The sequence below is a fragment of the Phyllobates terribilis genome, unplaced genomic scaffold (assembly GCF_046119375.1).
Source record: "Phyllobates terribilis strain yellow unplaced genomic scaffold, ASM4611937v1 Scaffold_40__1_contigs__length_11209783, whole genome shotgun sequence".
Classification (NCBI taxonomy): domain Eukaryota; kingdom Metazoa; phylum Chordata; class Amphibia; order Anura; family Dendrobatidae; genus Phyllobates; species Phyllobates terribilis.
The window spans coordinates 8,736,304-8,750,283 of record NW_027362800.1 but is presented as its reverse complement, the minus strand read 5'-3'; the positions used below and the strand labels follow the sequence as shown (position 1 = coordinate 8,750,283).

Genomic DNA, 13,980 nt, shown 5'->3' with positions numbered 1-13,980 from the left:
TGGATAAACAGACATATTAGGCAAGCATTTTGGAGCTTTCACCTAAATAACTACAGGTGGTGAGATAAGCTGCACAATATAATTGACCTTTCAGTATATTGTTGCACACACACCATCTATTTAGCAAATGCCCTTGTTATCAACAGCAGCCTTTTAAACTCACCTGAGCTAACAGGTATGTGAGCTGGTTACTCTGCTGCGCTTAAAATTTCTTTTTTGGTTTGCTACAATGCCTTTTCTGAAACGTTGTCTCCCTCTGCTGGAACACTGACTTCTTTCATTTAATGCCTGCAGACTATAAAAGAGAAACCAACCCAAAAAGTTTGGTTGATTAGTCTGTGGCATTCTTGTAAACTGTTGCTTATGGCGGTCTCTGTGAGCTTCTCAGTGACATTCCGCCATCCAGGTATCCCGCCTGCAGTAGACGGAATGTGGCAATGGAACGCTGGCTGCGCGTGTCATAATAGGCTCTGAGCCTTTATATACCTGCGCACAGCAGCAGCCACCTTCAGTCTGCTGCTGGACAGCCAGCAGCAGCAGCAGCAGGAGAGGTAATTAATCAGCAACCCTCCTGCTAAGGGTAGACAGCTGCTCGTTCCACCCCCCCCCGCCTTAATTGGTTCTCCTCCCTTCCAACGGTGTTGAGGCGGGTGGGAACAGCCGGGGGTTGAGGGTACTGTGCTAAAAGAGGTGGAGTTATGCAGATCTAAAACGCGTGGATTGCAGCAGCAGCAAGCCGAAAAGTGCAGGCATGTGAGGGATCTAGAGGTTGACAGCATGTCTTCTTAACGGGAGTCCAGGTGGCCATCTCCACAAATGGACTTTTCAGAATCCTTGGGTGGCACCGTAGTCGGAAACCAATTCTGGTTATCGCTTCTCGGCCTTTTGGCTAAGATCAAGTGTAGTATCTGTTCTTATCAGTTTAATATCTGATACGTCCCCTATCTGGGGACCATATATTAAATGGATTTTTAGAACAGGGAGATGGAAAAAGAGCTTGCTCTGTCCACTCCATGCATTGACCTGGTATTGCAGTATCTCCAGGACCGGTGCACCCCTTCTTTAATGCAGTTTCTAAAATCAGAAAGAATTGAATTCAATGCTTTTTGTTCATTTTGCTTGTTTGTCGGATTTTGGGATGGACTCTTTGGCTTTGCTTTTCTTCTCCTCATTGGATTTTTCATGTTAAAAGTTGCAGAAGCCAGATGACAAGCTCATTTTGGTTCAACTTCAGCAACTGTGCATTGCATTGCCATGTAATGTAATGTAATGCAATGCTATCTATCTAGCTCTCCCTCTATACTTCCTTTTGGATAAACAGACATATTAGGCAAGCATTTTGGAGCTTTCACCTAAATAACTACAGGTGGTGAGATAAGCTGCACAATATAATTGACCTTTCAGTATATTGTTGCACACACACCATCTATTTAGCAAATGCCCTTGTTATCAACAGCAGCCTTTTAAACTCACCTGAGCTAACAGGTATGTGAGCTGGTTACTCTGCTGCGCTTAAAATTTCTTTTTTGGTTTGCTACAATGCCTTTTCTGAAACGTTGTCTCCCTCTGCTGGAACACTGACTTCTTTCATTTAATGCCTGCAGACTATAAAAGAGAAACCAACCCAAAAAGTTTGGTTGATTAGTCTGTGGCATTCTTTTAAACTGTTGCTTATGGCGGTCTCTGTGAGCTTCTCAGTGACATTCAGCCATCCAGGTATCCCGCCTGCAGTAGACGGAATGTGGCAATGGAACGCTGGCTGCGCGTGTCATAATAGGCTCTGAGCCTTTATATACCTGCGCACAGCAGCAGCCACCTTCAGTCTGCTGCTGGACAGCCAGCAGCAGCAGCAGCAGGAGAGGTAATTAATCAGCAACCCTCCTGCTAAGGGTAGACAGCTGCTCGTTCCACCCCCCCCCCGCCTTAATTGGTTCTCCTCCCTTCCAACGGTGTTGAGGCGGGTGGGAACAGCCGGGGGTTGAGGGTACTGTGCTAAAAGAGGTGGAGTTATGCAGATCTAAAACGCGTGGATTGCAGCAGCAGCAAGCCGAAAAGTGCAGGCATGTGAGGGATCTAGAGGTTGACAGCATGTCTTCTTAACGGGAGTCCAGGTGGCCATCTCCACAAATGGACTTTTCAGAATCCTTGGGTGGCACCGTAGTCGGAAACCAATTCTGGTTATCGCTTCTCGGCCTTTTGGCTAAGATCAAGTGTAGTATCTGTTCTTATCAGTTTAATATCTGATACGTCCCCTATCTGGGGACCATATATTAAATGGATTTTTAGAACAGGGAGATGGAAAAAGAGCTTGCTCTGTCCACTCCACGCATTGACCTGGTATTGCAGTATCTCCAGGACCGGTGCACCCCTTCTTTAATGCAGTTTCTAAAATCAGAAAGAATTGAATTCAATGCTTTTTGTTCATTTTGCTTGTTTGTCGGATTTTGGGATGGACTCTTTGGCTTTGCTTTTCTTCTCCTCATTGGATTTTTCATGTTAAAAGTTGCAGAAGCCAGATGACAAGCTCATTTTGGTTCAACTTCAGCAACTGTGCATTGCATTGCCATGTAATGTAATGTAATGCAATGCTATCTATCTAGCTCTCCCTCTATACTTCCTTTTGGATAAACAGACATATTAGGCAAGCATTTTGGAGCTTTCACCTAAATAACTACAGGTGGTGAGATAAGCTGCACAATATAATTGACCTTTCAGTATATTGTTGCACACACACCATCTATTTAGCAAATGCCCTTGTTATCAACAGCAGCCTTTTAAACTCACCTGAGCTAACAGGTATGTGAGCTGGTTACTCTGCTGCGCTTAAAATTTCTTTTTTGGTTTGCTACAATGCCTTTTCTGAAACGTTGTCTCCCTCTGCTGGAACACTGACTTCTTTCATTTAATGCCTGCAGACTATAAAAGAGAAACCAACCCAAAAAGTTTGGTTGATTAGTCTGTGGCATTCTTTTAAACTGTTGCTTATGGCGGTCTCTGTGAGCTTCTCAGTGACATTCAGCCATCCAGGTATCCCGCCTGCAGTAGACGGAATGTGGCAATGGAACGCTGGCTGCGCGTGTCATAATAGGCTCTGAGCCTTTATATACCTGCACACAGCAGCAGCCACCTTCAGTCTGCTGCTGGACAGCCAGCAGCAGCAGCAGCAGGAGAGGTAATTAATCAGCAACCCTCCTGCTAAGGGTAGACAGCTGCTCGTTCCACCCCCCCCCCGCCTTAATTGGTTCTCCTCCCTTCCAACGGTGTTGAGGCGGGTGGGAACAGCCGGGGGTTGAGGGTACTGTGCTAAAAGGTGGAGTTATGCAGATCTAAAACGCGTGGATTGCAGCAGCAGCAAGCCGAAAAGTGCAGGCATGTGAGGGATCTAGAGGTTGACAGCATGTCTTCTTAACGGGAGTCCAGGTGGCCATCTCCACAAATGGACTTTTCAGAATCCTTGGGTGTCACCGTAGTCGGAAACCAATTCTGGTTATCGCTTCTCGGCCTTTTGGCTAAGATCAAGTGTAGTATCTGTTCTTATCAGTTTAATATCTGATACGTCCCCTATCTGGGGACCATATATTAAATGGATTTTTAGAACAGGGAGATGGAAAAAGAGCTTGCTCTGTCCACTCCACGCATTGACCTGGTATTGCAGTATCTCCAGGACCGGTGCACCCCTTCTTTAATGCAGTTTTTAAAATCAGAAAGAATTGAATTCAATGCTTTTTGTTCATTTTGCTTGTTTGTCGGATTTTGGGATGGACTCTTTGGCTTTGCTTTTCTTCTCCTCATTGGATTTTTCATGTTAAAAGTTGCAGAAGCCAGATGACAAGCTCATTTTGGTTCAACTTCAGCAACTGTGCATTGCATTGCCATGTAATGTAATGTAATGCAATGCTATCTATCTAGCTCTCCCTCTATACTTCCTTTTGGATAAACAGACATATTAGGCAAGCATTTTGGAGCTTTCACCTAAATAACTACAGGTGGTGAGATAAGCTGCACAATATAATTGACCTTTCAGTATATTGTTGCACACACACCATCTATTTAGCAAATGCCCTTGTTATCAACAGCAGCCTTTTAAACTCACCTGAGCTAACAGGTATGTGAGCTGGTTACTCTGCTGCGCTTAAAATTTCTTTTTTGGTTTGCTACAATGCCTTTTCTGAAACGTTGTCTCCCTCTGCTGGAACACTGACTTCTTTCATTTAATGCCTGCAGACTATAAAAGAGAAACCAACCCAAAAAGTTTGGTTGATTAGTCTGTGGCATTCTTTTAAACTGTTGCTTATGGCGGTCTCTGTGAGCTTCTCAGTGACATTCAGCCATCCAGGTATCCCGCCTGCAGTAGACGGAATGTGGCAATGGAACGCTGGCTGCGCGTGTCATAATAGGCTCTGAGCCTTTATATACCTGCGCACAGCAGCAGCCACCTTCAGTCTGCTGCTGGACAGCCAGCAGCAGCAGCAGCAGGAGAGGTAATTAATCAGCAACCCTCCTGCTAAGGGTAGACAGCTGCTCGTTCCACCCCCCCCCCCCGCCTTAATTGGTTCTCCTCCCTTCCAACGGTGTTGAGGCGGGTGGGAACAGCCGGGGGTTGAGGGTACTGTGCTAAAAGAGGTGGAGTTATGCAGATCTAAAACGCGTGGATTGCAGCAGCAGCAAGCCGAAAAGTGCAGGCATGTGAGGGATCTAGAGGTTGACAGCATGTCTTCTTAACGGGAGTCCAGGTGGCCATCTCCACAAATGGACTTTTCAGAATCCTTGGGTGGCACCGTAGTCGGAAACCAATTCTGGTTATCGCTTCTCGGCCTTTTGGCTAAGATCAAGTGTAGTATCTGTTCTTATCAGTTTAATATCTGATACGTCCCCTATCTGGGGACCATATATTAAATGGATTTTTAGAACAGGGAGATGGAAAAAGAGCTTGCTCTGTCCACTCCACGCATTGACCTGGTATTGCAGTATCTCCAGGACCGGTGCACCCCTTCTTTAATGCAGTTTCTAAAATCAGAAAGAATTGAATTCAATGCTTTTTGTTCATTTTGCTTGTTTGTCGGATTTTGGGATGGACTCTTTGGCTTTGCTTTTCTTCTCCTCATTGGATTTTTCATGTTAAAAGTTGCAGAAGCCAGATGACAAGCTCATTTTGGTTCAACTTCAGCAACTGTGCATTGCATTGCCATGTAATGTAATGTAATGCAATGCTATCTATCTAGCTCTCCCTCTATACTTCCTTTTGGATAAACAGACATATTAGGCAAGCATTTTGGAGCTTTCACCTAAATAACTACAGGTGGTGAGATAAGCTGCACAATATAATTGACCTTTCAGTATATTGTTGCACACACACCATCTATTTAGCAAATGCCCTTGTTATCAACAGCAGCCTTTTAAACTCACCTGAGCTAACAGGTATGTGAGCTGGTTACTCTGCTGCGCTTAAAATTTCTTTTTTGGTTTGCTACAATGCCTTTTCTGAAACGTTGTCTCCCTCTGCTGGAACACTGACTTCTTTCATTTAATGCCTGCAGACTATAAAAGAGAAACCAACCCAAAAAGTTTGGTTGATTAGTCTGTGGCATTCTTTTAAACTGTTGCTTATGGCGGTCTCTGTGAGCTTCTCAGTGACATTCAGCCATCCAGGTATCCCGCCTGCAGTAGACGGAATGTGGCAATGGAACGCTGGCTGCGCGTGTCATAATAGGCTCTGAGCCTTTATATACCTGCGCACAGCAGCAGCCACCTTCAGTCTGCTGCTGGACAGCCAGCAGCAGCAGCAGCAGGAGAGGTAATTAATCAGCAACCCTCCTGCTAAGGGTAGACAGCTGCTCGTTCCACCCCCCCCCCCCGCCTTAATTGGTTCTCCTCCCTTCCAACGGTGTTGAGGCGGGTGGGAACAGCCGGGGGTTGAGGGTACTGTGCTAAAAGAGGTGGAGTTATGCAGATCTAAAACGCGTGGATTGCAGCAGCAGCAAGCCGAAAAGTGCAGGCATGTGAGGGATCTAGAGGTTGACAGCATGTCTTCTTAACGGGAGTCCAGGTGGCCATCTCCACAAATGGACTTTTCAGAATCCTTGGGTGGCACCGTAGTCGGAAACCAATTCTGGTTATCGCTTCTCGGCCTTTTGGCTAAGATCAAGTGTAGTATCTGTTCTTATCAGTTTAATATCTGATACGTCCCCTATCTGGGGACCATATATTAAATGGATTTTTAGAACAGGGAGATGGAAAAAGAGCTTGCTCTGTCCACTCCACGCATTGACCTGGTATTGCAGTATCTCCAGGACCGGTGCACCCCTTCTTTAATGCAGTTTCTAAAATCAGAAAGAATTGAATTCAATGCTTTTTGTTCATTTTGCTTGTTTGTCGGATTTTGGGATGGACTCTTTGGCTTTGCTTTTCTTCTCCTCATTGGATTTTTCATGTTAAAAGTTGCAGAAGCCAGATGACAAGCTCATTTTGGTTCAACTTCAGCAACTGTGCATTGCATTGCCATGTAATGTAATGTAATGCAATGCTATCTATCTAGCTCTCCCTCTATACTTCCTTTTGGATAAACAGACATATTAGGCAAGCATTTTGGAGCTTTCACCTAAATAACTACAGGTGGTGAGATAAGCTGCACAATATAATTGACCTTTCAGTATATTGTTGCACACACACCATCTATTTAGCAAATGCCCTTGTTATCAACAGCAGCCTTTTAAACTCACCTGAGCTAACAGGTATGTGAGCTGGTTACTCTGCTGCGCTTAAAATTTCTTTTTTGGTTTGCTACAATGCCTTTTCTGAAACGTTGTCTCCCTCTGCTGGAACACTGACTTCTTTCATTTAATGCCTGCAGACTATAAAAGAGAAACCAACCCAAAAAGTTTGGTTGATTAGTCTGTGGCATTCTTTTAAACTGTTGCTTATGGCGGTCTCTGTGAGCTTCTCAGTGACATTCAGCCATCCAGGTATCCCGCCTGCAGTAGACGGAATGTGGCAATGGAACGCTGGCTGCGCGTGTCATAATAGGCTCTGAGCCTTTATATACCTGCGCACAGCAGCAGCCACCTTCAGTCTGCTGCTGGACAGCCAGCAGCAGCAGCAGCAGGAGAGGTAATTAATCAGCAACCCTCCTGCTAAGGGTAGACAGCTGCTCGTTCCACCCCCCCCCCCCCCCCCGCCTTAATTGGTTCTCCTCCCTTCCAACGGTGTTGAGGCGGGTGGGAACAGCCGGGGGTTGAGGGTACTGTGCTAAAAGAGGTGGAGTTATGCAGATCTAAAACGCGTGGATTGCAGCAGCAGCAAGCCGAAAAGTGCAGGCATGTGAGGGATCTAGAGGTTGACAGCATGTCTTCTTAACGGGAGTCCAGGTGGCCATCTCCACAAATGGACTTTTCAGAATCCTTGGGTGGCACCGTAGTCGGAAACCAATTCTGGTTATCGCTTCTCGGCCTTTTGGCTAAGATCAAGTGTAGTATCTGTTCTTATCAGTTTAATATCTGATACGTCCCCTATCTGGGGACCATATATTAAATGGATTTTTAGAACAGGGAGATGGAAAAAGAGCTTGCTCTGTCCACTCCACGCATTGACCTGGTATTGCAGTATCTCCAGGACCGGTGCACCCCTTCTTTAATGCAGTTTCTAAAATCAGAAAGAATTGAATTCAATGCTTTTTGTTCATTTTGCTTGTTTGTCGGATTTTGGGATGGACTCTTTGGCTTTGCTTTTCTTCTCCTCATTGGATTTTTCATGTTAAAAGTTGCAGAAGCCAGATGACAAGCTCATTTTGGTTCAACTTCAGCAACTGTGCATTGCATTGCCATGTAATGTAATGTAATGCAATGCTATCTATCTAGCTCTCCCTCTATACTTCCTTTTGGATAAACAGACATATTAGGCAAGCATTTTGGAGCTTTCACCTAAATAACTACAGGTGGTGAGATAAGCTGCACAATATAATTGACCTTTCAGTATATTGTTGCACACACACCATCTATTTAGCAAATGCCCTTGTTATCAACAGCAGCCTTTTAAACTCACCTGAGCTAACAGGTATGTGAGCTGGTTACTCTGCTGCGCTTAAAATTTCTTTTTTGGTTTGCTACAATGCCTTTTCTGAAACGTTGTCTCCCTCTGCTGGAACACTGACTTCTTTCATTTAATGCCTGCAGACTATAAAAGAGAAACCAACCCAAAAAGTTTGGTTGATTAGTCTGTGGCATTCTTTTAAACTGTTGCTTATGGCGGTCTCTGTGAGCTTCTCAGTGACATTCAGCCATCCAGGTATCCCGCCTGCAGTAGACGGAATGTGGCAATGGAACGCTGGCTGCACGTGTCATAATAGGCTCTGAGCCTTTATATACCTGCGCACAGCAGCAGCCACCTTCAGTCTGCTGCTGGACAGCCAGCAGCAGCAGCAGCAGGAGAGGTAATTAATCAGCAACCCTCCTGCTAAGGGTAGACAGCTGCTCGTTCCAACCCCCCCCCCCGCCTTAATTGGTTCTCCTCCCTTCCAACGGTGTTGAGGCGGGTGGGAGCAGCCGGGGGTTGAGGGTACTGTGCTAAAAGAGGTGGAGTTATGCAGATCTAAAACGCGTGGATTGCAGCAGCAGCAAGCCGAAAAGTGCAGGCATGTGAGGGATCTAGAGGTTGACAGCATGTCTTCTTAACGGGAGTCCAGGTGGCCATCTCCACAAATGGACTTTTCAGAATCCTTGGGTGGCACCGTAGTCGGAAACCAATTCTGGTTATCGCTTCTCGGCCTTTTGGCTAAGATCAAGTGTAGTATCTGTTCTTATCAGTTTAATATCTGATACGTCCCCTATCTGGGGACCATATATTAAATGGATTTTTAGAACAGGGAGATGGAAAAAGAGCTTGCTCTGTCCACTCCATGCATTGACCTGGTATTGCAGTATCTCCAGGACCGGTGCAACCCTTCTTTAATGCAGTTTCTAAAATCAGAAAGAATTGAATTCAATGCTTTTTGTTCATTTTGCTTGTTTGTCGGATTTTGGGATGGACTCTTTGGCTTTGCTTTTCTTCTCCTCATTGGATTTTTCATGTTAAAAGTTGCAGAAGCCAGATGACAAGCTCATTTTGGTTCAACTTCAGCAACTGTGCATTGCATTGCCATGTAATGTAATGTAATGCAATGCTATCTATCTAGCTCTCCCTCTATACTTCCTTTTGGATAAACAGACATATTAGGCAAGCATTTTGGAGCTTTCACCTAAGTAACTACAGGTGGTGAGATAAGCTGCACAATATAATTGACCTTTCAGTATATTGTTGCACACACACCATCTATTTAGCAAATGCCCTTGTTATCAACAGCAGCCTTTTAAACTCACCTGAGCTAACAGGTATGTGAGCTGGTTACTCTGCTGCGCTTAAAATTTCTTTTTTGGTTTGCTACAATGCCTTTTCTGAAACGTTGTCTCCCTCTGCTGGAACACTGACTTCTTTCATTTAATGCCTGCAGACTATAAAAGAGAAACCAACCCAAAAAGTTTGGTTGATTAGTCTGTGGCATTCTTTTAAACTGTTGCTTATGGCGGTCTCTGTGAGCTTCTCAGTGACATTCAGCCATCCAGGTATCCCGCCTGCAGTAGACGGAATGTGGCAATGGAACGCTGGCTGCGCGTGTCATAATAGGCTCTGAGCCTTTATATACCTGCGCACAGCAGCAGCCACCTTCAGTCTGCTGCTGGACAGCCAGCAGCAGCAGCAGCAGGAGAGGTAATTAATCAGCAACCCTCCTGCTAAGGGTAGACAGCTGCTCGTTCCACCCCCCCCCCCCCCCCGCCTTAATTGGTTCTCCTCCCTTCCAACGGTGTTGAGGCGGGTGGGAACAGCCGGGGGTTGAGGGTACTGTGCTAAAAGAGGTGGAGTTATGCAGATCTAAAACGCGTGGATTGCAGCAGCAGCAAGCCGAAAAGTGCAGGCATGTGAGGGATCTAGAGGTTGACAGCATGTCTTCTTAACGGGAGTCCAGGTGGCCATCTCCACAAATGGACTTTTCAGAATCCTTGGGTGGCACCGTAGTCGGAAACCAATTCTGGTTATCGCTTCTCGGCTTTTTGGCTAAGATCAAGTGTAGTATCTGTTCTTATCAGTTTAATATCTGATACGTCCCCTATCTGGGGACCATATATTAAATGGATTTTTAGAACAGGGAGATGGAAAAAGAGCTTGCTCTGTCCACTCCACGCATTGACCTGGTATTGCAGTATCTCCAGGACCGGTGCACCCCTTCTTTAATGCAGTTTCTAAAATCAGAAAGAATTGAATTCAATGCTTTTTGTTCATTTTGCTTGTTTGTCGGATTTTGGGATGGACTCTTTGGCTTTGCTTTTCTTCTCCTCATTGGATTTTTCATGTTAAAAGTTGCAGAAGCCAGATGACAAGCTCATTTTGGTTCAACTTCAGCAACTGTGCATTGCATTGCCATGTAATGTAATGTAATGCAATGCTATCTATCTAGCTCTCCCTCTATACTTCCTTTTGGATAAACAGACATATTAGGCAAGCATTTTGGAGCTTTCACCTAAATAACTACAGGTGGTGAGATAAGCTGCACAATATAATTGACCTTTCAGTATATTGTTGCACACACACCATCTATTTAGCAAATGCCCTTGTTATCAACAGCAGCCTTTTAAAGTCACCTGAGCTAACAGGTATGTGAGCTGGTTACTCTGCTGCGCTTAAAATTTCTTTTTTGGTTTGCTACAATGCCTTTTCTGAAACGTTGTCTCCCTCTGCTGGAACACTGACTTCTTTCATTTAATGCCTGCAGACTATAAAAGAGAAACCAACCCAAAAAGTTTGGTTGATTAGTCTGTGGCATTCTTTTAAACTGCTGCTTATGGCGGTCTCTGTGAGCTTCTCAGTGACATTCAGCCATCCAGGTATCCCGCCTGCAGTAGACGGAATGTGGCAATGGAACGCTGGCTGCGCGTGTCATAATAGGCTCTGAGCCTTTATATACCTGCGCACAGCAGCAGCCACCTTCAGTCTGCTGCTGGACAGCCAGCAGCAGCAGCAGCAGGAGAGGTAATTAATCAGCAACCCTCCTGCTAAGGGTAGACAGCTGCTCGTTCCACCCCCCCCCCCGCCTTAATTGGTTCTCCTCCCTTCCAACGGTGTTGAGGCGGGTGGGAACAGCCGGGGGTTGAGGGTACTGTGCTAAAAGAGGTGGAGTTATGCAGATCTAAAACGCGTGGATTGCAGCAGCAGCAAGCCGAAAAGTGCAGGCATGTGAGGGATCTAGAGGTTGACAGCATGTCTTCTTAACGGGAGTCCAGGTGGCCATCTCCACAAATGGACTTTTCAGAATCCTTGGGTGGCACCGTAGTCGGAAACCAATTCTGGTTATCGCTTCTCGGCCTTTTGGCTAAGATCAAGTGTAGTATCTGTTCTTATCAGTTTAATATCTGATACGTCCCCTATCTGGGGACCATATATTAAATGGATTTTTAGAACAGGGAGATGGAAAAAGAGCTTGCTCTGTCCACTCCACGCATTGACCTGGTATTGCAGTATCTCCAGGACCGGTGCACCCCTTCTTTAATGCAGTTTCTAAAATCAGAAAGAATTGAATTCAATGCTTTTTGTTCATTTTGCTTGTTTGTCGGATTTTGGGATGGACTCTTTGGCTTTGCTTTTCTTCTCCTCATTGGATTTTTCATGTTAAAAGTTGCAGAAGCCAGATGACAAGCTCATTTTGGTTCAACTTCAGCAACTGTGCATTGCATTGCCATGTAATGTAATGTAATGCAATGCTATCTATCTAGTCTCCCTCTATACTTCCTTTTGGATAAACAGACATATTAGGCAAGCATTTTGGAGCTTTCACCTAAATAACTACAGGTGGTGAGATAAGCTGCACAATATAATTGACCTTTCAGTATATTGTTGCACACACACCATCTATTTAGCAAATGCCCTTGTTATCAACAGCAGCCTTTTAAACTCACCTGAGCTAACAGGTATGTGAGCTGGTTACTCTGCTGCGCTTAAAATTTCTTTTTTGGTTTGCTACAATGCCTTTTCTGAAACGTTGTCTCCCTCTGCTGGAACACTGACTTCTTTCATTTAATGCCTGCAGACTATAAAAGAGAAACCAACCCAAAAAGTTTGGTTGATTAGTCTGTGGCATTCTTTTAAACTGTTGCTTATGGCGGTCTCTGTGAGCTTCTCAGTGACATTCAGCCATCCAGGTATCCCGCCTGCAGTAGACGGAATGTGGCAATGGAACGCTGGCTGCACGTGTCATAATAGGGTCTGAGCCTTTATATACCTGCGCACAGCAGCAGCCACCTTCAGTCTGCTGCTGGACAGCCAGCAGCAGCAGCAGCAGGAGAGGTAATTAATCAGCAACCCTCCTGCTAAGGGTAGACAGCTGCTCGTTCCACCCCCCCCCCCGCCTTAATTGGTTCTCCTCCCTTCCAACGGTGTTGAGGCGGGTGGGAGCAGCCGGGGGTTGAGGGTGCTGTGCTAAAAGAGGTGGAGTTATGCAGATCTAAAACGCGTGGATTGCAGCAGCAGCAAGCCGAAAAGTGCAGGCATGTGAGGGATCTAGAGGTTGACAGCATGTCTTCTTAACGGGAGTCCAGGTGGCCATCTCCACAAATGGACTTTTCAGAATCCTTGGGTGGCACCGTAGTCGGAAACCAATTCTGGTTATCGCTTCTCGGCCTTTTGGCTAAGATCAAGTGTAGTATCTGTTCTTATCAGTTTAATATCTGATACGTCCCCTATCTGGGGACCATATATTAAATGGATTTTTAGAACAGGGAGATGGAAAAAGAGCTTGCTCTGTCCACTCCACGCATTGACCTGGTATTGCAGTATCTCCAGGACCGGTGCACCCCTTCTTTAATGCAGTTTCTAAAATCAGAAAGAATTGAATTCAATGCTTTTTGTTCATTTTGCTTGTTTGTCGGATTTTGGGATGGACTCTTTGGCTTTGCTTTTCTTCTCCTCATTGGATATTTCATGTTAAAAGTTGCAGAAGCCAGATGACAAGCTCATTTTGGTTCAACTTCAGCAACTGTGCATTGCATTGCCATGTAATGTAATGTAATGCAATGCTATCTATCTAGCTCTCCCTCTATACTTCCCTTTGGATAAACAGACATATTAGGCAAGCATTTTGGAGCTTTCACCTAAATAACTACAGGTGGTGAGATAAGCTGCACAATATAATTGACCTTTCAGTATATTGTTGCACACACACCATCTATTTAGCAAATGCCCTTGTTATCAACAGCAGCCTTTTAAACTCACCTGAGCTAACAGGTATGTGAGCTGGTTACTCTGCTGCGCTTAAAATTTCTTTTTTGGTTTGCTACAATGCCTTTTCTGAAACGTTGTCTCCCTCTGCTGGAACACTGACTTCTTTCATTTAATGCCTGCAGACTATAAAAGAGAAACCAACCCAAAAAGTTTGGTTGATTAGTCTGTGGCATTCTTTTAAACTGTTGCTTATGGCGGTCTCTGTGAGCTTCTCAGTGACATTCAGCCATCCAGGTATCCCGCCTGCAGTAGACGGAATGTGGCAATGGAACGCTGGCTGCGCGTGTCATAATAGGCTCTGAGCCTTTATATACCTGCGCACAGCAGCAGCCACCTTCAGTCTGCTGCTGGACAGCCAGCAGCAGCAGCAGCAGGAGAGGTAATTAATCAGCAACCCTCCTGCTAAGGGTAGACAGCTGCTCGTTCCACCCCCCCCCCGCCTTAATTGGTTCTCCTCCCTTCCAACGGTGTTGAGGCGGGTGGGAACAGCCGGGGGTTGAGGGTACTGTGCTAAAAGAGGTGGAGTTATGCAGATCTAAAACGCGTGGATTGCAGCAGCAGCAAGCCGAAAAGTGCAGGCATGTGAGGGATCTAGAGGTTGACAGCATGTCTTCTTAACGGGAGTCCAGGTGGCCATCTCCACAAATGGACTTTTCAGAATCCTTGGGTGGCACCGTAGTC

General features: G+C 45.4%; 10 non-coding genes across 10 annotated transcripts; all 10 read left to right on the top strand.

The window, feature by feature from the left end:
* Nucleotides 1-869: 869 nt before the first annotated feature.
* LOC141191322 (U2 spliceosomal RNA) lies at nt 870-1,060 on the top strand. The gene has a single exon (XR_012265319.1). It is a non-coding gene; the product is annotated as a U2 spliceosomal RNA (small nuclear RNA).
* Nucleotides 1,061-2,180: 1,120 nt separating this feature from the next.
* LOC141189784 (U2 spliceosomal RNA) lies at nt 2,181-2,371 on the top strand. The gene has a single exon (XR_012263828.1). It is a non-coding gene; the product is annotated as a U2 spliceosomal RNA (small nuclear RNA).
* A 1,118-nt stretch (nt 2,372-3,489) lies between these two features.
* LOC141189783 (U2 spliceosomal RNA) lies at nt 3,490-3,680 on the top strand. The gene has a single exon (XR_012263827.1). It is a non-coding gene; the product is annotated as a U2 spliceosomal RNA (small nuclear RNA).
* Nucleotides 3,681-4,802: 1,122 nt separating this feature from the next.
* LOC141189782 (U2 spliceosomal RNA) lies at nt 4,803-4,993 on the top strand. The gene has a single exon (XR_012263826.1). It is a non-coding gene; the product is annotated as a U2 spliceosomal RNA (small nuclear RNA).
* A 1,122-nt stretch (nt 4,994-6,115) lies between these two features.
* LOC141189780 (U2 spliceosomal RNA) lies at nt 6,116-6,306 on the top strand. The gene has a single exon (XR_012263825.1). It is a non-coding gene; the product is annotated as a U2 spliceosomal RNA (small nuclear RNA).
* A 1,127-nt stretch (nt 6,307-7,433) lies between these two features.
* Nucleotides 7,434-7,624, top strand: LOC141189779 (U2 spliceosomal RNA). The gene has a single exon (XR_012263824.1). It is a non-coding gene; the product is annotated as a U2 spliceosomal RNA (small nuclear RNA).
* Nucleotides 7,625-8,746: 1,122 nt separating this feature from the next.
* Nucleotides 8,747-8,937, top strand: LOC141184101 (U2 spliceosomal RNA). Its single transcript, XR_012258888.1, has one exon. It is a non-coding gene; the product is annotated as a U2 spliceosomal RNA (small nuclear RNA).
* A 1,126-nt stretch (nt 8,938-10,063) lies between these two features.
* On the top strand, nt 10,064-10,254 carry LOC141184595 (U2 spliceosomal RNA). Its single transcript, XR_012259335.1, has one exon. It is a non-coding gene; the product is annotated as a U2 spliceosomal RNA (small nuclear RNA).
* A 1,121-nt stretch (nt 10,255-11,375) lies between these two features.
* Nucleotides 11,376-11,566, top strand: LOC141189778 (U2 spliceosomal RNA). The gene has a single exon (XR_012263823.1). It is a non-coding gene; the product is annotated as a U2 spliceosomal RNA (small nuclear RNA).
* A 1,120-nt stretch (nt 11,567-12,686) lies between these two features.
* LOC141189776 (U2 spliceosomal RNA) lies at nt 12,687-12,877 on the top strand. Its single transcript, XR_012263821.1, has one exon. It is a non-coding gene; the product is annotated as a U2 spliceosomal RNA (small nuclear RNA).
* Nucleotides 12,878-13,980: the final 1,103 nt, after the last annotated feature.